The sequence below is a fragment of the Bos indicus genome, chromosome 13 (genome assembly GCF_029378745.1).
Source record: "Bos indicus isolate NIAB-ARS_2022 breed Sahiwal x Tharparkar chromosome 13, NIAB-ARS_B.indTharparkar_mat_pri_1.0, whole genome shotgun sequence".
In the NCBI taxonomy this organism is placed as follows: Eukaryota; Metazoa; Chordata; class Mammalia; order Artiodactyla; family Bovidae; genus Bos; species Bos indicus.
In genome coordinates, this window is record NC_091772.1 from 8,892,924 (window position 1) to 8,917,766 (window position 24,843).

The following is a 24,843-nucleotide window of genomic DNA, read 5'->3' on the forward strand; positions in this document are numbered from 1 at the left end:
TTTCTTCTCAAAACAGGCACACTAGTTCTCTGTCCCCGGTTTCCTTATTAAATCCCAACTTCCTGCAAACTAGTGTGTGGGTCTTTTATTTTAAAGCTAACTTCTTTTTTTTTTTTTTTCTCATTAAAAAATGTTTTTATTGACATATCATTACTTATAATGTGTTAGTTTCAGGTGTTAGTCCAGCACAGTGGTTCAGTTTATATACATATATATGCACACATACAAATATATATATATATATATATTTTTCTTTCTCAGACTTTTCCTATAAGGGAAAAGAAAATATTGAGTATAGTTCTCTGTGCTATACACTAGGTCCTCTTTGGTTATTCTAAAAAATAAATAAATAAATAAAAGAGTTCACCTGAAACTCTCATCCTAGTTACATTTTACAACTTATAAAAATACTGCCATACCAAGTAAATGTGCTGTTGGCAAACCATAACAGAAACAGCATGAATCTATTGACCTTCAGTAAACCTAGGTACAATAAAGACATGTCTATATTGATTAAGCTAGCAAGCTTAAGCTACTTTTAATACCAGATTTTATACTATACATAAAATAGATAACTAAAGCTAACTTCTTAAAGAAAGCAACTAGTTTTACATGTGTACAATTTTGGATACATGATTGAAATATCCAGTGGAGAGTTCTGTGATAGCTCTGTTCTTGTTTTTTCTTTTCCCTTCCATCTTGTAAAGTTCCATTGGCCAAGAAAGAGGCCATTTGACTCACCAAAATAGACTTTTATTTCTGACCTTCCTTCTGTATGATGGCAAAATAAAAAGTTACGTGGGGTAATGGAGCCAGAGACATGGTCCTGACCCTATCTCTGATTAGCTTTTGACTCAGGAAAGTCATTCATCCTCTTGGATCAATTTTCTCACTTAGACTGATGTTTCAACTGGGATAATAGTGCCTCTTCAAAGGGTAATGAGGAGTTCAAGCCGAGGGAAAGTGAATGCTATTTTAAATGCTCACGTGCCATTCTAATGTTAGTTATTAAAAACTGATGATAGTTGACATTCATTGAGGGCTTATGAGGAGCTGGGGACCATGAAAAGCCTTATATACACATATCTATATTTACTTATATATAAAACAGTTCAAAAGCATCAATTCTTCAGCACTTAGCCTTCTTCATAGTCCAACTCTCACATCTATACACGACCACTGGAAAAACCATAGCCTTGACTAGAGGGACCTTTGTTGTCAAAGTAATGTCTCTGCTTTTTAATATGCTGTCTAGGTTGGTCATTGAACTGTGATGCTTTTGAACTGTGGTGTTGGAGAAGACTCTTGAGAGTCCCTTGGACTGCATGGAGATCCAAGCAGTCCATCCTAAAGGAGATCAGTCCTGGGTGTTCATTGGAAGGACTGATGTTGAAGCTGAAACTCAAATACTTTGGCCACCTGATGTGAAGAGCTGACTCATTGGAAAGGACCCTGATGCTGGGAGAGATTGAGGGCAGGAGGAGAAGCCAACATTAGAGGATAAGATGGTTGGATGGCATCACTGACTCAATGGACATGGGTTTGGGTGGACTCCAGGAGTTGGAGATGGACAGGGAGGCTGGGCGTGCTGCTGTTCGTGGGGTTGCGAAGAGTTGGACATGACTGAGCAACTGAACTGAACTGACTGATATATAAAACATTATTGCAGTGTATTTAACATTCAATGTGTTCATTCGTAAATAAAGCTTAGCAAATCCAGTTTTCGTAATCAGTGTTCAAATCCTGATTAGAAGCATTTTCAACTTCTGACTGCAGGTAAGAGGACATTCTGCCTGAAACAGTAAGGAAATTTACTGTCTCTTGTACCGAGGGATCCAGAGCAGCAGTGGATTCCAGTGTGGCCTAAGCTGCATTCTGAGAGTCCCCACCTTTCCTGACCAGAGTCACAGAAGGCTACCTGTGTTGTGGATTTCTAAAGGTGGGCAGGCCCTCTGTGGTCAGACTCCAGAGCAATCATGGTGATGAAAGTCAGGACTGGATTGGTTCCCAGAGCTAGTTTGTTGTGTATAAGACTGAGGATTCTTGTCTTCTTGTCCAACCCCTGATTGCAAAACAATGCTGGACCCTGGCAGGGAAGTGACTAGCTAGTCACCGACCACTGAGATGTTGTTCAGGAGTCTGTGAAGCCCCTGAATCTTCATAGCTTCGAGGTATTGAGTTAACCAGAAAAGTTAGTTTATGTTTTTCCAAAGATGTGACTGAAAAACCCCAATGGACTTTTTGACCAACTCAGTAGGAGTAGCTGTTGCTCCTTCTTCTCTCTACAAAGAAACTAGGTTCTTCAAAGGCCCTTATTGTTATTTCTCAACCCAAAGGGCAACATTCTATACACATGCTTTTCTTGGGCAATCTAAGTTCATTTTCTTATCACCTATTACATATCAGGAGTTTCATACCTCCTTCCTAGAAGCAGTATTGTCTTTCCGTTGTTAAGCTATTGGTAGGCTTTCCATTCTGCTAGTGTGATTTTTCTTTCTATTCCTGCTCCTTAGGGAAGGGACACACCTTGCTGTTTTGAGTTTTGTGTTTTTAAATCTCTATACCAAAATTGTGGCCCTACTAAGGCATGTGATACACGATAGTGGTAATACAAAGACCGCTCACCAGACAAGTCGCTGGAGGGGAATATCTGGCTATGGTCATGATAATCCCAGATGCTCTATACTGTAGTTCTCTTAAAGAATGTCAGTGGACTCCTTTCTCTCAAATGTTCCTTCTGTAGCAAAAGCAACATAAAAAAAAAAAAAAAACCCACAACAATCATGGGGTTGAAATGAGGTTCTTGAGTCAGTCACCAGCACACATGTTTGTTATGTGAAGCCAGGAGAGACTGTGGATAGAACAGATCAGATCTTGGACATTTGTCCCCTCTGCCCAACACTCTTCCTGCCCAACTAGTTTATCTGCATTTCCTAGAACTTTCCTTGCACTTTCCAGGCTCCAGATGTTTGCTCATTGTGTTCCCATCACATCGGATGCCTTTTTTTAATATCTCCACCTGCCTGAACCCCACCCTCACCCTCACCCAGCTGAAAATGGCCTCTTCCTCACAACTTCTCAGACACATCCAGGCCAAAAAAGACCCAAGATCCAATTCTCTTCTTGCCCTCATTGAACATTAACTGAACATCTTTTTTTTCTGTAAAATTAAATGTGACCTTGTTTATTTAAATGTTTACATCTTGTCTCCATACCTAGATTACAGTTTGAGGGCTTAAGCCCTCGCCTCCCATGTTACTGTAACTCCCTGTCCCCCCACCCCCACCCATTCTAGTGCCTCTGCACGGAGCACAGTAAGTGTTAGTGTTGGTCGCTCAGTCGTGTCTGACTCTTGTGACGCTATAGACTGTAGCCTGGCAGACTACTCTGTCCATGGAATTCTCCAGGCAGGAATACTGGAGTGAGTAGACATTCCCTTCTCCAGGGGATCTTCCTAACCCACTGATCAAACCCAGGTCTCCTGCATTGCAGGCAGATTCTTTACCATCTGAGCCACCAGGAAAGACTTAAGCATAGTAACAAAAAAAAAAAAAAAATTTGATTTTTATTCACTGTTTGATTAGAATCTGATAGTAAGGATATTTTAGACTAAGAAGACAGTTTTGGGTTACCTAAGAGGAAATTATACACTAGGACTAACTATGAGCTTTTAACCAGAGTTGATAAATGAGGTGCAGTATATCTTTTGTTTGATGTAAATATGTTTCCTTTTTAAGGCTTTTCACAAAGATTAAGTTTAGTTCAGTCACTCAGTTGTCTCCAACTTTCTGAGACCCCATGGACTGCAGCATGCCCAGCCTTCCCGCTCCATCACCAACTCCCAGAGCTTGCTCAAACTCATGTCCATAGAGTCAATGATGCCATCCAACCATTTCACCCTCTGTCATCCCTTCTCCTCCTGCCTTCAGTCTTTCACAGCATCAGGGTCTTTTCCAGTGAGTCAGTTCTTCGCATCAGGTGGCCAGAGTATTGGAGTTTCAACTTCAGCATCAGTCCTTTCAATGAATATTCAGGACTGATTTCCTTTAGGATGGACTGGTTGGATCTCCTTGCAGATTAGGTGGTTTTATGTTACCTCTTTGACCCATCTTCTGACTCCTTTCTCATCTCTTTCTGGGTCACCCTTATATGATGCAGGACGGTTATGTTTTGTTTTATTAATCCACATAGAGTGTAGCATCTGACATCTGTGTTTTCTGACCAGGGATCAAACCCATGCTTCCTTCAGTAGAAGCACAGATTTTCAACCACTAGGGAAGTCCCAGATTTTTTTTTTTTTTAAACAGTTTCCTTTAAGCTGTCTTCTATCCCCGCACTGTATTTATATATTTTTCTTCTTAGAAAGCCTGGGAAGAATTCAGCAACATTTTGATAGTCACACTTTTTCAAAGTAAACCTTTACCTGTGTGCACTCTCGTTGGATCTGCCCAGCTCTGAGTCCCTGCAGGATCAACTTTCAGGCTGCCACCTCTCTTCCAGCTTGGCCCTCTCTTTTTTGCATGTTAAATTTTTCCTTTTAGCCTTAGCACTACTGCCTTTCAAAAGCTGATTTTCAACAGATCTTTTGACTCTGATTACCTCCCAACATACAGTGGTGGTGATGGTGGTGTGTGTGTACATATATGGGCTTGTTTTCCTTTTTACCAAAGTATTTATTGAACTACTTTGAGAGAACTTAAGAAGTTATACAGGGCTATTGCCTTGAGTAAGAGGATTATGTTTGAACACAGCTCTGTTTTCCTCCATCCTTGTCTTTAGTTTCTTCACTTGCTTCTTATTCTTAAACATCCATAACATTTTTGACCCAAAATTGTATCCCCTCAACCATCTCTTTCAATGTTGAACTCAGGAGGTACTAAAGCCTTTAAATAATATTGAAGACCCTTCAGTGGCTTTGAAGTACTTTAGAAAATAGACTAAGATTACTTTTGCTCTCAGATTAGCTAAGAAATTACTCTTGCTCTCAGATTAGCTAAGAAATTACTCTTGCTCTCAGATTAGCTAAGAAATCCATCCCAGGACCATTGATTTCTCCCTATCTGCCGCTCTCCTCTCTTTCCTCTACATGTAGACACAAAACCCAGTTAAGCCATCATGTGGCAGTATAGTTTTGATTCTATCCTTTATGACTTATAAGACATTGCTTAAAAACACCTTATGTTGTGTTTATTCAGTCAAAGTTTCTCATCCAGGTTTTCAACCATGTTTTTCCTTTGTATGCCAATGAGTTTCTTTCCCTAAGGGTCCAGTCAAATCTTTTGAGGTCTCCTGCTGCCTCTGTATCTGAAGCTGTCACTTCAAAGTGTTCTGCCTGCCCTGGTTGAATCACCAACAGTCCTTTGCAAGAGGCCCAGGTTTTTTTTTTTTTTTTTCTCTTTAGATCTGATTATCTATCAGGCTAGAGGAGCTTATAAGAACCTGCAATCTAAGCTCAAGGTGGTAATAGCAAGAAGACTTATCAAAGACTTAACAGGTGCCAGGCACTTTGTTATTTCATTTAATTCTCAGAATAACACCATGAGATGTCATTATTATCTCCATTTTGCAGGCAAGGAAACTGGAGGCACAGGGAGTTTAAGTTAACTTGTCTGAAGTCTAAAAGACTTCTAAAAGTTTCTAGAAAGTACATGATGGAGTCTGTATTATGAACACAGAGGGTCAGCTTCCAAAATTTCAGTTCGTAATCACTGTGCCAAATGGTATATTATACAAGTTATGCTATCTCCCTGGGGTTCCCTGGTGGCTCAGATGGTAAAGAAGCCACCTGCAATGTGGGAGACCTGGGTTCTATCCCTGGATCAGGAAGAACCCCTGAAGGAGGACATGGAAACCCACTCCAGTCTTCTTGCCTGGAGAATCCCATGGGCAGAGGAGCCTGGTGAGCTGCAGTCCACGGGGTCGCAGAGATCCGGGCGCGAATGAGTGACGAAGCACACACACACTGTCTCCCCACCCTGTTCTGTCAAACTCCGATGGTAAACACAAGCATTATGGTTCATTTTAAAGCAGTGATTCTAATTTTACAGTTTATAAGCACTATGTTCACTATTTAGGTGATACACTTTGGAGTGGTACATTCTGTATATTTGGAACATTCATTTCTCTCTGCAGTCACTGAAGCTTGTTAATATCAACCACCAGCTTTGCTGGCTCCTTCAAATAAGCTTGTTTAATCTATTATAGCTGGCCTCTAGCAAATGTTATTAGTAGGAAAGATATTGTGGTAAGGAATATTCACTCTGTTTAGAAACTCAAATGAGGTATTCTCAGCATGTGTATGAATAAATATGTATGCATATGTATGTACAGATACCCTTGGAAACCTTTTACAGTTATTGAGTCACTCAGTACCCAGTGGTAATGGACTTCCATGTACCATAGGTGAGGTGTTGGGTTGTATATATCCTGATATTCAGGTTATGTTTTTAAAACAGTTTGGCAGAAATTAAAGTATTGGCAGGTGGGTTGCAGCTTTGGCAGTTTTCACTCTAAGAAATCAATCGACAAAGCACCAAACAGCACAACATATTACTTGTTGGCTGGTAAGTCATAAGCCCTGGAGGCTGTTGCTCATCCTGGATGCCGGCTGCTGGCCGACTGTAGGGCAGATGGAAGAGCTGGCTGCTAACTTGTTTCCAGCACTTGAAGCCCAGCATGATGGAGGATCCTGAGCAAGGCTCAGAAAAATGTTTCTCTGCTAACTCATCTTGTGATTATCGGTGAATTTACGTACTCCAAGAGACAGCTGTTTTGTTGTAATGGTTCCTCAGCAAGTGAAATTCATGTTTCCAGGTCAGTTTCTAATATTATGATTATAATTGGATACTATTTGAACTAGTTTCTATTTATAAGACACAGAAAAATTAATTGAAAATATTTTAATCCTGATCTAAAGAGTATTTATTGTAGCTTTGTTGGCAATGTTGATGGTAAAAGTGCAGCTACGTATCATGTGAGTATTTGGCCTGATTTAACAACACCCCCTCCCTTCAACCCCTCCCTTCACCAGGGTTTCCCTGGTGGCTCAGACGGTGAAGAATCCACCTGCAGTGCAGGAGACCTGGGCTCGATCCCTGGGTTGGGAAGATCCCCTGGAGGAGGGCATGGCAACCCACTCCAGTATTCTTGCCTGGAGAATCCCATGGACAGAGAGCCTGGTGAAGAGTCAGACATGACTGAGCAACTAAGCATAGCGCTCCCCCAAATTTTTCAATATAGTGTAGTTTTAATAATGCAATGATGAGTGGATTATTGACCAACATTTCCTAGTCTTGTAACTACAAAGAAAAATAAGCTAGCCTGGTCTCATTGGCTCCCATTGTCTTGATAAAATAACCAGGATATAGGGTCTGCTTTTCTTTTTCCCCCTTAGTCAACCTTTCTTTTTGTCTCCCCTTTGGGTAAACTTGACTCGCATTGCTACATTGAATTTTGATGAGACTACAATCATATTCCGCTTGAGTTTCCCAGATTCAGAGCCCTAGGAGAGCCGAATTAGCAACAGAAGATTACTTGGTGAACACAAGATCATGGAAACAGAACCAAGTGACCCACAGTGCTTTCCTCCAGACCAAAACTCATCCTTGTCTCACAACAGACACAATTTTCTAGACTTGGGCTTCTCACACCCTTTCAATTCAGTGACTTTCTCCCTGGATCTGTGCTGCGTGAAAGCTACAGATTCTGTTTGACTAATCACCCTCCACATACAAACTTTTTTCCTCCGTGCTTGCTATTCTATTCTGGTTCACATGGACTGTCTTCAAACTGTAACTTTTTTAGATTTCTTTTTCATGAAGTTACAATCACAGTATATCTTTCAGGAAACATACCAAACTTAGTATCATTGGAATGATACAAATTCTTGAGTTATTGACAGCATCAGGTTCCTTATATAGATGTCTAATTACTTACTTTTTTGAGGAGAGACCACTTCTTTCATTCTACAATGATACAAGAAAGGACTCTCCACTCGATTCATAGCACAAAGTACTTCCTGCAAAACATCCCTACTTCCACACTCAGGTCATTTAGATTTTCTTTGGGGCATAAAATGGTTCAGAACAGATCGGTCACTCAGTCGTGTCCAACTCTTTGCGATCCCATGAAGCGCAGAACGCCAGGCCTCCCTGTCCATCACCAACTCCCGGAGTTCACTCAGGCTCATGTCCATCGAGCCAGTGATGCCATCCAGCCATCTCATCCTCTGCCGTCCCCTTCTCCTCTTGCCCCCAATCCCTCCCAGCATCAGAGTCTTTTCCAATAAGTCAACTCTTTGTATGAGGTGGCCAGAGTACTGGAGTTTCAGCTTTAGCATCATTCCTTCCAAAGAAATCCCAGGGCTGATCTCCTTCAGAATGGATTGGTTGGATCTCCTTGCAGTCCAAGGGACTCTCAAGAGTCTTCTCCAACACCACAGTTCAAAAGCATCAGTTCTTCAGCACTCAGCCTTCTTCACAGTCCAACTCTCACATCCATACACGACCACAGAAAAAACCATAGCCTTGACTAGACGAACCTTTGTTGGCAAAGTAATGTCTCTGCTTTTTAATATGCTATCTAGTTTGGTCATAACTTTCCTTCCAAAGAGTAAGCGTCTTTTAATTTCATGGCTGCAGTCACCATCTGCAGTGACTTTGGAGCCCCCAAAAATAAAGTCTGACACTGTTTCCACTGTTTCCCCATCTATTTCCCATGAAGTGATGGGACCGGATGCCATGATCTTCGTTTTCTGAATGTTGAGCTTTAAGCCAACGTTTTCACTCTCCACTTTCACCTTCATCAAGAGGCTTTTTAGTTCCTCTTCACTTTCTGCCATAAGGGTGGTGTCATCTGCATATCTGAGGTTATTGATATTTTCCCGGCAAGTTTTAACAAATTGTTTGCCTTATTTCGATTATATGATTTGCTTTTTGGTAACTTTTAAGTTTTTAAAATTACTTACTCAATGTTCAAGCAAAGTTCTATCATGTAGGCACCAACATCATTCTATGAAGTGCAGTGAAGTGAAAGTCGCCCAGTTGTGTCTGATTCTTTGTGACCCCGTGGACTATACCGTCCATGGAATTCCTCAGGCCAGAATACTGGAGTGGGTAGCCTTTCCCTTCTCCAGGGGATCTTCCCAACCCTGGGATTGAACCCAGGCCTCCAGCATTGCAGGCAGACTCTCTACCAGCTGAGCCACCAGGAAAGCCCAATTTGTGCTATATTAAATAGTAATTCAAAAAATCCATTAATCTACACCAAGGTAATATAGTAGTATCTAGTAAATTACCTTAATATGATATAATTCTGCTGAGTCCAAGACTGTCTCATGAGAAAATGTACTTAGGTGCAACCAAAGAAAGAATATAAGAAATCTCCAGAGAGTTTTATATAGCTAGGCTTCACTATTGGTAATGTATTGCCCTGAAGGCATCTTCAAAATACCTTTCTGTTTAATAATGGCTTCAATATCCATTAAGAAAAATGTTGGCAACAAATCTAGAAGATGAATTCAGGGCTTATTCACTTTACAAAAATATTTCTTAAGTATACAAAACCATCCACCTCTAAAACTCTGTATTTCAGCCTTCTCTGATATTGATTGGTAGGCACTTCCTAAGCCGGGTAGGGAGCAAAGGGAAGAAGAAAAAGAATATAAATTTAAAATTAAGGCATTAAGAGTGATTGACAGTTTGATATGGCTCTAACCTTAAAGGTACAACATCAATTATATTATAATGTAAATCAATAGAAGCATGTCATATAATTTATAAAATGGTGAACATACAGCCTTTTCAAAATACATTTTTCATGCAGATCAAAGTAAGTTGCACAGATATAGCTAGGCCAATGATCTCCAGAAATCAGAACTGAGATTTTTTTTTTTGATGTGAACCATTTTTAAAGTCCTTGTTGAATTTGTTACAATATCACTTTTGTTTTTAGGTGTTGGTTTTTTGACTCCAAGGAACGTGGGATCTTAGCTTCCCCACCAGGGGTTGAACCTGTACGACCTGCATTGCAAGGGGAAGTGTTAGCCACTGGACCACCAGGGAAGTCCCAGAGCTGAGACTCTTAATTTAGGGTTTTAAAGTGTCTATGTCATGGGAGGACTGTGTGGTATGGGGATGGAACCCCTAGGAGAGTAGGCAGCAATGTTGTAGTATGAACTTGAGTCTCAGGGAATCTATTAATGGAAATCAATGGAGATATGAAATCCTTAAAATAATGGACAGAATTGTATGTGATGGGGACAAGCTAAGGAAATAGTTAATGTATTTCTGTTTTTTGTTTTTTTCTCCTTCAGATAAAGAGGGTCTTTTTAGTCACTTACGTTAGATGACAACCAAGGATATTTGATTGTGCTGCAAATAACTGAGGACTAAATCACATTAACATGATGAAAAGGTGATGTCAGGCATTAAAAGGATGAAGGAGATTACAAGAAAAGAGTGGAGACAGGAAGAAGTTTCTGGAGGATTGAGCTTTATTGGTGGTGAGGGGATAGATATAACCTAATTTTGACCACCTACCCACATTGGTATATCTGTATGAAAGGTGGGGGCTCTTGTTTTAATACTGCCTTTTCTGTCTGCAATCCCTACCACAGCATTTAACATCAACCTCTTGTTGTTTCTTCATCTGTGCTCCTGGTGTTTTGCTACTGACCTCCCTTGGAGGGATGTTGTAAGGCTTAAATCATTAATGATTAGCAAGTGCTTCATAAATTGAAAGGATTGCCTCGGCACTAACTCAGATGCACCTAGGAACTGCAGCATGTAGGATACGATGCAGAGGCATGTTGTCAGAATTCCTCACAGAGCCACGGATCAGCCAGGCCTCCCACTCACATCAGAGTGAATTAGGGCCACGGTTTTGCAAGCACATCCGATGCTGCTTGACTTGTGCATGCTTCTGTTGCAACATTATTTTGACACTTTGTGTGTTCATTTGTTGGACTACTTTAAACTCTTCTGTAATCAAAGGAAAGCAAAGTGCCTACTACAAGCAATTTCTGAAGATGGTGTCAACCTGATTGAGGATGAAAAATTGATCTACTGGATAAAAATGTTGGAATAGCATGTTTATTTGACCTGTTTGGCCAGACATAAATAGGGCATTGATTCAGGAGATGTTTTCATTAAAACACATTGTTTATCTAATACTTTGACGATCAGTGGTATTCTCTCTATGTGTCTTTCTCTTTCTCTCAATTTCTTTCTCTTTTTCAACTCTAACTCTGACTCACTTCCAAACTTCAATATCACATAAAAGAAAACAGAGACCAATGGAAGTAAATGATCCATCTAGTTAGTGCTGGGATTAAGACAGAAATCTGATTTCTTGTCTCCTAGTTCAATACTTTAATAGATGTGAGAATTCTTTGATCATTTCTAAGAATAAAACCAAGTAACTTTAACAAACATTCACTATTTTTCCTAAAAGCTCCAGATTTTCGTTCAAGGATCCCAGAGTAACCACTATCTAAAAAGCTGACCAGCCATGCATTTAGACTATGAGGCAGATCCACTGTAGCATCTGTCATGTCATCAAACTCTAATATTGAGTTCTGTGATCTATTTGGTTTGATGAGATATCCCCTCTTCCCATCCAGTCTACATAACACCTGAAAATATGACTTTAACAGACAGATCAAGGCAGGTACAGGAGTAGCCACACTTCCATTCATTTTCTTTTTATCAATGTACAAAAAAAAAAAATATATATATATATATATATATATATATAGAGAGAGAGAGAGAGAGAGAGAGAGAGAAAGAGAGAAATGGGGTTGGAAGCTGCAGTCTAAATTAGCTCCTGAAGTTTCAGTTATCTTGGTATGTATAGTTTAAGTGAGATTCTTCTAAAATGAATTAGGTGATAGCATAAAATTCATATTATATTCCAAATACAAATCCAGACTCACTGATGAAAATCTAAGTGTAATTCCCAATCCTTCCCTTTTTCCTTTTCATCTCCAAGTGCCAGCCTTTCTCCCACTTCAGAGACCCCTTACCTCTAATGTTTCTTTCCTTCTTTTTTTTTTTTTAACTTTCTTTTTTTTCCTTGTCCTCTTCCTCTTGATACTCCTCAATCTGTATGCTCTGTACAAGTGGGAAAGCCAGACTTAGAAGGTGTGGGTAAGGCAGAGATGAGAAGAGGTAATGACCAATTTTGTATGTACAGTTCTGGGTCACTGGAGGGACCAGAAGAAGCTCTCATATGCCCCAGGCCTGGGGACAAAACAAGCACTACTCCTGTTAGAAGACATTAATAGAGCAATCAGGGGGTGGATTGCTCAGATGGAGCAGCAGCAGGGACCAATCTGCCTAAGATCTGAGTCTTGGTTTGTTTTGTGTAGAAACTTTTGGTATGTGTACTTCCAGAGAGCATCAGCCTTGTCAACTAGACTCACATAGGACTGATTTCTAAATCTCTGTGCCTGTTTACTCAACTGCAATGTGACTGATCTAGTTTTGCAGCCACAATGGTCCTATCTGTTTGTTCACCCTTTCTTGGCCCAAGATGTGGAATTAGTGACTAGAAAATTGGAAACCATAGAAAAAGGATTGGAATTCTTAGTATGTTATTTAATCTGACCTGTAATGGAACCTAGAAAATTATTCCCATCCCTCCATGATGATTCTGTTATATTTTTTTAAATTTCTTTATTTGGCCATGCTGGGTCTTGGAGTTGTCACACAGGATCTTTGGTCTTCACTGGGGCATGTGGGATCTTTACTTGCATCATGTGGGCTCTACCAGGGATCAACCCCAGGGCTCCTGCATTGGGAGTGTGGAGTCTTAGCCACTGGACCACCGGGGAAGTTCTGATCCTGTTATAATTAACTGTGTGTCTGTTCATTCATTCAGTATGTATTTAGTGTACTTCTTCAATGTTTCAGTCACTGTCCTAGGTTCTTGTATTTATCAATGAGCACAGTAGGCGAAGATCCCTTCCTTAATTTTCTACATCCTTCAGAACATGCTTTAAGTCTTTTGGAATATAGTTGCATTAGCTCTACGATCAGCACAGTTCAGTACACATCTTTCAGTTGTGTGAATGAATCAGGACTGACTCCTCTTGGCCAAATCCTTGACCTTTGACATCTTGTTCCCAGGCTCTAGATCAAAGCCACTCAGCAGAACTTTGAAGGCTGATGATGGAAATATGCTCTATGCTGGCCAAGTAGACACATGTGACATTGAGAACTTGAAATGTCAGTGGTACAACTAAGAAATTGAATTTTTAAGTGTTATTGAACTTAAAATTACATTTCAGTAACTGCCCACGGTTCGTGGCCATCACATTGGACAGTACTGCTCTAGACAATCCATAGCTCCCTGTTGTCTCTGTAAGGTTAGAACTGCTGCTTCTTTGGCACGTTGCTGCTCAGGAAATGGTGCAGTGAGTCATTATGAATGCCCACGGATCCAGATTGTTCACAGGTCAGGTATCAACAGTTGAGACAGGGCATAGCTAGACAGGAGGAGTTTGATTCCTGGAAATGATGTACAGGTAGCCAGCAATGCAGATGTTTGCCACTTAGAAGCTCTTCAAGAGATCCAAACAGGACAAGGTGCCATTTGTGACCAGAATTCATGAAATATGGGCTAAATAGAGATCTTTAAACACTGGGTTACCTTGCAGGGATAGAATCCCCATTCCCTCTTCCTGGGAGGACTGTTGAGAAGGAGACGAGACCCTTGTCTTTGACAAAATGTGGATTTTCTCATTCCAGTGGGACTGGATTTTGAGTTTAGGTAACTGAGGCAGCTTCTCAGTGACCAGAATGGGAGTATTAGGAAACAAGCCGATTTCCAAATAAAATAACTTATTCTCAAAATCATACAGTGTACAGCAGGAAAGTTCACGTGCTATTGAGTCCAGTGATCTAAACTAGTTCCTTCTATTCTTCTTGCATGGATCTGGCTGGGCTGGGAGTTGAAGACCATCTGTTGTCATGGAAGGAACTGGAGAGAGAGGCAGAAATATGTTCTCTTTGCTTGCTTAGCAATTTGGCGTATCTTCTTGAGAGCATCTGAAGAGAGAAATCGTGTCTTAGAAAGGACTTCAATATAAATGCATAATAAATCCTGTCCAGGGGGCTTATATTAGCACTGGTTAACTCTCTCCATTTATGTTGATCATCTTAAGCTTTAGTTCCATGACCAATCACAATGAAGCCTGGCAAAGACAGAACACTTTGAAACAGTGAGTCAGGAGAATCCACAGGGCATGCACATCCTGAAATCTCTGGGACAGGGAACCGAACATTCAAAGCAAAGGGAGCAAAGCTGACTTGGGCAGCTGAGCACAGGGTCAGCTACTAGAGAGAAAAGCAAAGGTCTAGGCTAAGAGAACTCAGGAAATTTCATTTCCGCTCTTCACTCACTGCCTTGACAACTCTCTTTTGGAACAGTGCTGTGCAAGTTGACTGTGTCCTTGTCATTTTAAGTCTTCCAAGTGGGCTTTATCCCAGGGATGCAAGGATTCTTCAATATCCGCAATAAATCAATGTAATACACCACATTAACAAATTGAAAAATAAAAGCCATGTGATTATCTCAATAGATGCAGAGAAAGCCTTTGACAAAATTCAACATCCATTTATGATAAAAACTCTCCAGAAAGCAGGAATAGAAGAAACATATTTCAACATAATAAAAGCTATATATGACAAACCCACAGCAAACATTATCCTCATGGTGAAAAATTGAAAGCATTTCCCCTAAAGTCAGGAACAAGACAAGGAAGCCCTCTTTCACCACTATTATTCAACATAGTTTTGAAAGTTTTGGCCACAGCAATCAGAGCAGAAAAAGAAATAAAAGAAATCTAAATTGGAAAGAAGAAGTAAAACTCTCACTGTTTGCAGATGACATGATCCTCTATATAGAAAACCCTAAAGACTCCACCAGAAAATTACTAGAGCTAATTAATGAATATAGTAAAGTTGCAGGATATAAAATCAACACACAGAAACCCCTTGCATTCCTATACACTAATAATGAGAAAATAGAAAGAGAAATTAAGGAAACAATTCCATTCACCATTGCAACAAAAAGAATAAAATACTTAGGAATATATCTACCTAAATAAACAAAAGACCTATATATAGAAAACTATAAAACACTGGTGAAAGAAATCAAGTTCAGTTCAGTTCAACTCAGTCACTCAGTCGTGAACTCAAAGAGGACACTAATAGATGGAGGAGTATACAGTGTTCATGGATCAGAAGAATCAATATAGTGAAAATGAGTATATTTCGCAAAGCAATCTATAGATTCAATGCAATCCCTATCAAGCTACCAACGGTATTGTTCATAGAGCTAGAACAAATGATTTCACAATTTGTATGGAAATGCAAAAAAACTCGAATAGCCAAAGCAATCTTGAGAAAGAAGAATGGAGCTGGAGGAATCAACTTGCATGACTTCAGGCTCTACTACAAAGCCACAGTTATCAAAACAGTATGGTACTGGCACAAAGACAGAAATGTAGATCAATGGAACAAAATGGAAATCCCAGAGATAAATCCATGCACCTATGGACACCTTATCTTTGACAAAGGAGGCAAGACTATACAATGGAGAAAAGACAATCTCTTTAACAAGTGGTGCTGTGAAAACAGGTCAACCACTTGTAAAAGAATGAAACCAGAACACTTTCTAACACCATACACAAAAATAAACTCAAAATGGATTAAAGATCTAAATGTAAGACCAGAAACTATAAAACTCCTAGAGGAGAACATAGGCAAAACCCTCTCCGACATGAATCATAGCAGGATCCTCTATGACCCACCTCCCAGAATATTGGAAATAAAAGCAAAAATAAACAAATGGGATCTAATTAAACTTAAAAGCTTCTGCACAACAAAGGAAACTATAAGCAAGGTGAAAAGACAGCCTTTAGAATGGGATAAAATAATAGCAAATGAAGCAACTGACAAAGAATTAATCTCAAAAATATACAAGCAACTCCTGCAGCACAATTTCAGAAAAATAAACGACTCAGTCAAAAAATGGGCCAAAGAACTAAACAGACATTTCTCCAAAGAAGACATACAGATGGCTAACAAACACATGAAAAGATGCTCAACATCACTTATTATCAGAGAAATGCAAATCAAAACCACAATAAGGTACCATTTCATGCCAGTCAGAATGGCTGCTATCCAAAAGTCTACAAGCAATAAATGCTGGAGAGGGTGTGGAGAAAAGGGAACTCTCTTACACTGTTGGTGGGAATGCAAACTAGCCACTATGGAGAACAGTGCAGAGATTCCTTAAAAAACTGGAAATAGAACTGCCATACGACTGAGCAATCCTACTGCAGGGCACACACAACAAGGAAACCAGAATTTAAAGAGACACGTGTACCCCAGTGTTCATTGCAGCACTGTTTATAATAGCCAGGCTGTGGAAGTAACCTAGATGTCCATCAGCAGATGAATGGATAAGAAAGCTGTGGTACATATACACAATGGAGTATTACTCAGCCATTAAAAAGAATACATTTGAATCAGTTCTAATGAGGTGGATGAAACTGGAGCCAATTATACAGAGTGAAGTAAGTCAGAAAGAAAAACACCAATACAGTATACTAATGCATATATATGGAATTTAGAAAGATGGTAATGATAACCCTGTATGCAAGACAGCAAAAGAGACACAGATGTATGCAAGTCTTTTGGACTCTGTGAGAGAGGGAGAGGGTGGGATGATTTGGGAGAAGGGCATTGAAACATGTATAATATCATATGTGAAATGAATCGCCAGTCCAGGTTCGATGCATGATACAGGATGCTCGGGGCTGGTGCACTGGGATGACCCAGAAGGATGGTATGGGGAGGGAGATGGAGGGGGGTTCAGGATGGGGAACACATGTACACCTGTGGCAGATTCATATTGATGGAGGGCAAAACCAATACGACATTGTAAAGTAATTAGCCTCCAATTAAAATAAATAAATTTATATTAAAAAATAAATAAAAGTCTTTCAAGGCTGCAAGTAATTTGCAACTTGAATCTCCCTACATACTTAAACTTATTTCTCAAAAATAGTTTGGCTTAAATAATCCATTAAGCGAAATTATCCACTTGTTCTGAGACTATTTTTATAGTTTCATCAGTCAAGACTAACTTCCCTTAACTTGAGTAACTTTCACACATCAAAAGATTCAGTTAGACAACTTGCTAAAAGTTGTTAACTTGTTTTTTCTGTTAACTTGTTACATTACTTGTTTTTCTGAATAAAAACTTTTTGCTTTTACTTGAAGGAAATGGAAATATAAGCACTTCGTACTTATCTTATTGGCCAGTGGATTATCACCTGGGTTGGTACAGGAGAAAAAGTGTTTTCAAAATCTCAGAGAAGTACTTATGTTTTGTTAAGTCATATTCAGGGTTGTATAAAATTGTATTGGGAAAAATTTAAGTCAAAGCCATCTACTGAACGCCTGACTACATTTTTTTATGGTGCACATCATCAGTCACTTCCTTTAAGTCTGACTACTGTACTCAAAACTGTAAGCATGCCGTCATGCCCTGGGCATGCTTTACCTCTTTTTTCTCTTTTATATTTTTCTCCCGGCTCTGATAGCTTCTAATATACTACAAAGTTTACCTGTGTGTTTTGTTTGTTGTCTTATCTCTCACCATTAAAATGTAATCTCCATGCAGGAGAGGATTTTTTTTTTTTTTTAATCCATATGTCTTCTTTCTTAAATTGCTTCTGGCATATAGCAGGCACTCCTCGGTGGTCCTACTGGTAAAGAAGCTGCCTGCCAATGCAGGAGACATAAGAGACGTGGGTTTGATCCCTGGGTCAGGAAGATCCCCTGGAGGAGGGCACGGAAACCCACTCCAGTATTCTTGCCTGGAGAATCCCACGAACAGAGGAGCCTGACAGGCTACAGTCCATAGGGTTGCAGAGTTGGACATGACTGAAGCGACTTAGCACTCACACACAGTAAATCTATGCTGAATGAATGAATGCATCTTCTTGCCTGGTAGGGATATGCAAAGGATATACTCTAAACTATGAGCTTTTTAAAAAAATCATTTTGATCATTTTAAAAAGTTTTTTTTTTAATTATGGTTTAAAAAAATACACATACATGAAACTTATTGCCTTTACCATTGCTAAGTGTACAGTTTTGTAGTGTGAAGTACAGTTACATTGTGGTGAGACAAATTTCTAGAATTCTCACATCTTACAAAACTGAAACTCTGTACTCCCAAAGGGGTGTTAATACATGGGCCTTATAGGGGGTACTTTCTTGGAGAATTTATTAGGGAGTATGGCAAAGCCTAATCATCTTGGGGAGTATAGCAAAGCCTAATCATGTGCTCACCCAGCCCGTTTCCTTTCCTTGGCCTCCAACTAGACTGTGTTGGATGTTATATGTTATTTTCGATGACAATGTGTGACAGTGTCCTGGCCAATGAAATGTGGGTGGAAATGACTCATGCCCCATTTGGATCTGGCTGTGACAACCTGCCTGCTTGCTCCTCCATGCTCTTTTCCTCTCCTAGCTTGCCGGGATGAAGCCTATCCTGAAGGCATCTTTGGACCTCTTTGTTGAAGGAGACCAAGTGAACCAGGGGAAGCTTCTGTGTCTCTGAGGAGAGCCATACAACTGGGGAAGCCTCCTGCCTCCCACATACACAATTGGATTTTAACATTAGCCTGCTAACAATATAGGAAGCAAGCCTGTCTGTATGAAACCATTGAGATTTGAGATTTGATCTGTTACAGCAGCAGTTAGTGCTCCCTTCAGCATGAGCAGATTTTTATGTTTATTAAAAGAAGGACTCAGATTTCAGAAGAAGAATAAACATTGCTATAGGGTGTGATTATATTACAGGAACAATCTAAGCGTTCCTCATCACAGCCTAATGTGTCACTTTAAGAAAAGAATATCAACTTTAAAATACAAAATAAAAAAAAAAAATATGCTCCTGCTTTTTTCTGATCGGTTGACTGACATGTTTTCAGTTTTAAAAATGGAGTAATTTCCTTCATGGGAGAGAAACCATGGGCTCTGGAGAATTTTGACATAGACCCAGATAATTTTTTTACTTGGCCTTTCCATTTCTTTCAGAAACCACCCAGTGTGCTTTATTTTAAAAACATTTTAAATTAATTGAATGTTTGTGTCAACTCATTCAATTCAATAGTGCTCCCATGAAAGAACCAAGAAACATAATCTGCCCCCATGAAAGAACCAAGAAACATAATCTTCTTTTTTCAGTTTATTTGCTCTAAGTTTTTTTTTTTTTCCCCCCTCTTTCTTACTTGTTTCCTGGAGTTTTTCGTATCTGTCTTTCATGTCTGGAGTTTAATTTGTGGGCCATATGTTGCTACTGAAGTAAGCTAGCACATTGTTTTTTCTTTTTCCTTTCTTTTTTTTGTAAAGACATTCAGCTTTTCCAATTTTTCTCCACCTTTTTTGGGGGTGTGGGGGGAGGAATTTGCAGTTTAGGCAATTTCTTTCTTGGATCAAGCATTAAAAAACATGGTTAAATAGTGACTCTTAATAAGAGTGAATGAAATGGTCAAAGAAGAAAAGCTTTGAATTTGAAAAGTAAGAATTTGCTTTCTTTGGCTGGGTTTCTTTGAAGGGTCTCATCTTGGCTGGAACAATATGTTATATGGTAAATGCATTTCCTTTGCATCCTCACTGCCACCCTCCACCATCTTGAGATAGGTTTCCAATTGCTAATAGCTGAGGTTAAACTAGGACTTCCTCTTCCATCAACTTGAAGTGAGACTACACTGTGCATTACATATATGATTTTCAGCCCTGAATTTAAAAAGTATAGGCAAGGATGCTATGCTATGCTAAGTCACTTCAGTCGTGTCCGACTCTGTGTGACCCCATAGACTGCAGCCACCGGCTCCCCCATCCATGGGATTCTCCAGGCAAGAACACTGGAGTGGGTTGCCATTTCCTTCTGCAATGCATGAAAGTGAAAAGTGAAAGCAAAGTCACTCAGTTGTGTCCGACTCTTAGCGACCCCATGGACTGCAGCCTACCAGGCTCCTCCATCCATTGGATTTTCCAGGCAAGAGTACTGGAGTGGGGTGCCATTGCCTTCTCCGTAGGCAAGGATAAGTCTAATGAAACTGAGTTTGGTTCACTTGGATATTTGATTAGCTAACAGAATGGAGAGAGAATTCCTTTTGGCTGCCAGAAACATGGTACTCCTTGATTTGGCATCTACTTCTGTATCATTATGGCTTTGAATGCTGGCTTTCAATAAGCCTGTCATGATCATCTGGGGAGGTTGCCCAGTGTCATGCTCATTTAGACAGGCTGGTAGGGCTGGAAAGACTCAGGTAAAGATAACAATCAAATGCATTTATATTTGACTTTCAATTGTGTTTTTGTTTTTTTTTAATTGCAGATATACTTCTATAAATAGAATTAACTTTTAGTTCTTACCTGGCTGTAGGTAAATGGGGGGAAGTGATGAGTGGAAGCAGAAAGCCAGCTTGATGTTAAATATTCCCATAACCTTTAATCATAAATGCAAATTGGTGTTTACTCAGATAGGAAATGAAAAATTCTTGATCTTATATAGGATCACATATCAGGATTTGAGTACTGTGTAGATTGGTATGAATATGTGTTCATCAAAATATCATGAATTAAATTCATTTAAATGTATATTATACCAGAAACTTTCATTTTAAATTCCTCTGTACATGTAGACAGCATGTTGCATGCATGCATGCCCAGTAGTTAAGTCATGTCTGATTCTTTGAGACCTCTTGGACTGTAGCCACCAGGCTCCTCTGTCCATGAGATTTTCTAGGCAAGAATATTGGAGTGTGTTGCCATTTCCTTCTCCAGGGGATCTTCCTGACCAAGGGATCAAATCCAGGCACCTGCTTCTCCTGAATTTGTAGGCAGATTCTTTACCACTGAGCCACCTGGGAAGACCTGGACAGCTTGTGAGGATATTCTTAAATTGTGAGACAAAAACTAATATTATGAGAACAATAGCTTACAGTGAACCATGTTGGATTCTTGATCTCCAAAGAAGATTTAGCTTCCGAACCAGGGACCAGAACTGATCACTCAAGAGCTTTTGTGTAGTGGAGTTTTATTAAAGTATGAAAAGGCACAGAGAAAGCTTCTGACACAGACATCAGAAGGGGGACAGAGAGTGCCCCCCTTGCTGGTGTTAGTAAGGGAGTTATATACATTTTTAATTGGTATTACAATAAGTCAAAAGAGTGTCTCAAGGTTGTAAAGGTCTTACTAGACCCACTCCCACAATATACATTTTAATATAATAGGATTAGTCAGAAGGTTTTCAGGAAGGACAAACATGTCCTAGAGCAGGATACATTATTGTTATATAATCCTTACTAAGGAATGTAGAAAAAAGAACTTTTGTCCTTTCCTCCTTGAGAATTCTAGACTCCTATCTCCTCCTTGAGAGCCCTAGACCCCTTTCTCCTCCTTGGGGACCCCAGACTTCTTATTAACCTGACTAGAAATTGACTCTCTCAAGAATTGCTAAATAGTATTCCTTGAAACAAGTTACGTGATGCATGTACTTCATTTGAAATTGTTCGGTAGGTGCTGCTGCTGCTGCTAAGTTGCTTCAGTCGTGTCCGACTCTGTGCGACCCCATAGACGGCAACCCACTAGGCTCCTCTGTCCCTGGGATTCTCTAGCCAAGAATACTGGAGTGGGTTCCATTTCCTCCTCCAATGCATGAAAGGGAAAAGGGAAAAGGGAAGGTGAAGTCGCTCAGTTGTGCCCGACTCTTAGCGACCCCATGGACTGCAGCCCACCAGGCTTCTCTGTCCATGGGATTTTCCAGGCAAGAGTACTGGAGTGGGGTGCCATTGCCTTCTCTGGTTCAGTAGCTAGTCGTGTCCAATTATTTGCCACCCCATGGACTGCAGTATGCCAGGCTTCCCTGAAATTCACCATCTCCCAAAGCCTGACCAAACTCGTATCCATTGAGTTGGTGATTCCATCCAACCATCTCATTGTCTGTCATCCCCTTCTCTTCCTGCCTTCAATCTTTCCCAGTGTCAGGGTCTTTTCTAATGAGTCAGCTCTTCGCATCAGGTGGACAAAGTATTGGAGCTTCAGCTTCAGCATCAGTCCTTCCAATGAATATTTAGGACTGATTTCCTTTAGGATAGACTGGTTGGATCTCCTTGCAGTCCAAGGGACTCTCAAGAGTCTTCTCCAATACCACAATTCAAAAGCATCAATTCTTTGGTGCTCAACTTTCTTTATGGTCCAACTCTCACATCCATACCTGACTACTGGAAAAACCATAGCTTTGACTAGATGTACCTTTGTTGGCAAACTAATATCTCTGCTTTTTAATATGCTGTCTAGGTTTGTCATTATAAGAGGCCTGCTTCCAAGGAGCAGGCCTCTTATAATTTCATGGCTGCAGTCACCAACTGCTGTGATTTTGGAGGCCAAAAGAATACAGTCTCTCACTGTTTCCATTGTTTACCCATCTATTTGCCATGAAGTGATGGGACCAGATGCCATGATCTTAGTTTTTTGAATGTTGAATTTTAAGCCAGCTTTTTCACTCTCATCTTTCACTTTCATCAAGAGGCTCTTTAGTTACTCTACTCATTTTGTCATAATTGTGGTGTCATCTGCACATCTGAGGTTATTGATATTTCTCCCAGCAATCTTAATTCCAGCTTGTGCTTCATCCAGCCCAGCATTTTGCATGATATACTCTGCATATAAGTTAAATAAGCAGGGTAATAATATATAGTCTTGATGTATTCCTTTCCCAATTTGAAACCAGTCTATTGTTCCATGTCCAGTTCTAACTATTGCTTCTTGACCTTCACACAGGTTTCTCAGGAAGCAGGTGAGGTGGTCTGGTGTTCACATGTCCTTAAGAATTTTCCAGTTTGTTATCATCCACACAAGTCAAAGGCTTTAGCGTAGTCAGTGAAGCAGAAGTAGATGTTTTTTCTGGAATTCTACTGCTTTTTCTATGATCCAGCGGATGTTGGCAATTTGATCTCTACTTCCTCTGTCTCTTTGAAATCCAGCTTGAACATCTGGAAGTTTTCATTTCATGTACTATTGAAGCTTATCTTGGAGAATTTTGCTAGTGTTTGAGATGAGTACAACCATGAGGTAGTTTGAGCATTCTTTGGCATTGCCTTTCTTTGTGACTGGAATGAAAATTGACATTTTCCAGTTCTGTGGCCATTGCTGAGATTTCCAAATTTGCTGGAATACTGAGTACAGCACTTTCACAGCTTCATCTTTTAGAATTTGAAATAGTACAGGTGGAAATCCATCACCTCCATTAGCTTTGTTCGTAGTGATGTTTCCTAAGGGACCTATTGACTTCACACTCTATGTCTGGCTCTAGGTGAGTGATCATACCATCACAGTTATCTGGGTCATTAAGATCCTTTTTGTATAGTTTTTCACGTATTCTTACCACCTCTTCTTTATATCTCTGCCTTTATTATGCCCATCTTTGCATGGAATGTTCCCTTGGTCTCTAATTTTCTTGAAGAGCTCTCTAGTCTTACCCATTCTATTGTTTCTCTCTATTTCTTTGCGTTGTTCACTTAAGAAAGCTTCCTTATCTTCCCCTGCTATTCTTTAGAACTCTGTATTAAGATAGGTATATCTTTCCTTTTCTCCTTTACCTTTCAATTCTCTTCTTTTCTAAGCTATTTGTAAGGCCTCACAGAGAACCATTTTGCCTTTTTGCATTTCTTTTTCTTGGAAATGGCTTTGATTGCCACCTCCTGTCCAATATGCCAGCAAATTTCGAGAACTCAGCAGTGGCCACAGGACTGGAAAATGTCAGTTTTCATTCCAATCCCAAAGAAAGGCAATGCCAAAGAATGTTCAAACTACTGTGCAATTGCACTCATCTCACACATTAGCAAAGTAATGTTGAAGCCAGGCTTCAACAGTACATGAAACGAAAACATCCAGATGTTCAAGCTGGTTTTAGAAAAGGCAAAGGAACTAGAGATCAAATTGCCAACATCTGCTGGATAATAAAAAAAGCAAGACTGTTCAAGAAAAACATCTAATTCTGCTTTATTGGCTATGCCAAATCCTTTGGCTGTGTGGAACAAAACTGTGGAAAATTCTTAAAGAGATGGGAATACCAAACCATCTTACCTGCCTCCTGATAAATCGGTATGCAGGTCAAGAAGCAATAGTTAGAACTGGACATGGAACAACAGACTGTTTCCAAATTGGGAAAGCATTACTTCAAGGCTGTATATTATCACCTTGCTTATTTAACTTATATGCATCATGTGAAATGCCAGGTTGGGTGAAGCACGAGCTGGAATGAAAATTGCCAGGAGAAATATCAATAACCTCAGATATGCAGATGATACCACCATTATGGCAGAAAGCAAAGATGAACTGAAGAACCGCTTGATGAAAGTGAAAGAGGAGAGTGGAAAAAAAAAATTGGCTTTAAACTCAACATTCAAAAAACGAAGATCATGGCATTTGGTCCAATCACACCATGGAAAATAGATGGGGAAAAAATGGAAATAATGACAATCTTTATTTTCTTGGACTCCAAAATCACTGTGGATGGTGAGTACAACCTAGACAGCATATTAAAAAGCAGAGACATTACTTTGCCAACAATGGTCTGTCTAGTCAAAGCTATGGTTTTTCTAGTAGTCATGTATGGATGGAGAGTTGGACCATAAAGAAATCTGAGCGCCATGATGCTTTTGAACTGTGATGTTGGAGAAGACTCTTGAGAGTCCCTTGGACTGCAAGGATATCCAACCAGTCAATTCTAAAGGAAATCAGTCCAGAATAT

At 39.8% G+C, this 24,843-nt stretch overlaps 1 protein-coding gene across 2 annotated transcripts in view; it reads left to right on the forward strand.

The window, feature by feature from the left end:
* The window catches only part of MACROD2 (mono-ADP ribosylhydrolase 2), a 2,314,515-nt gene that overhangs the window by 1,469,000 nt on the left and 820,672 nt on the right, over positions 1-24,843 (forward strand). The window lies entirely within an intron of this gene.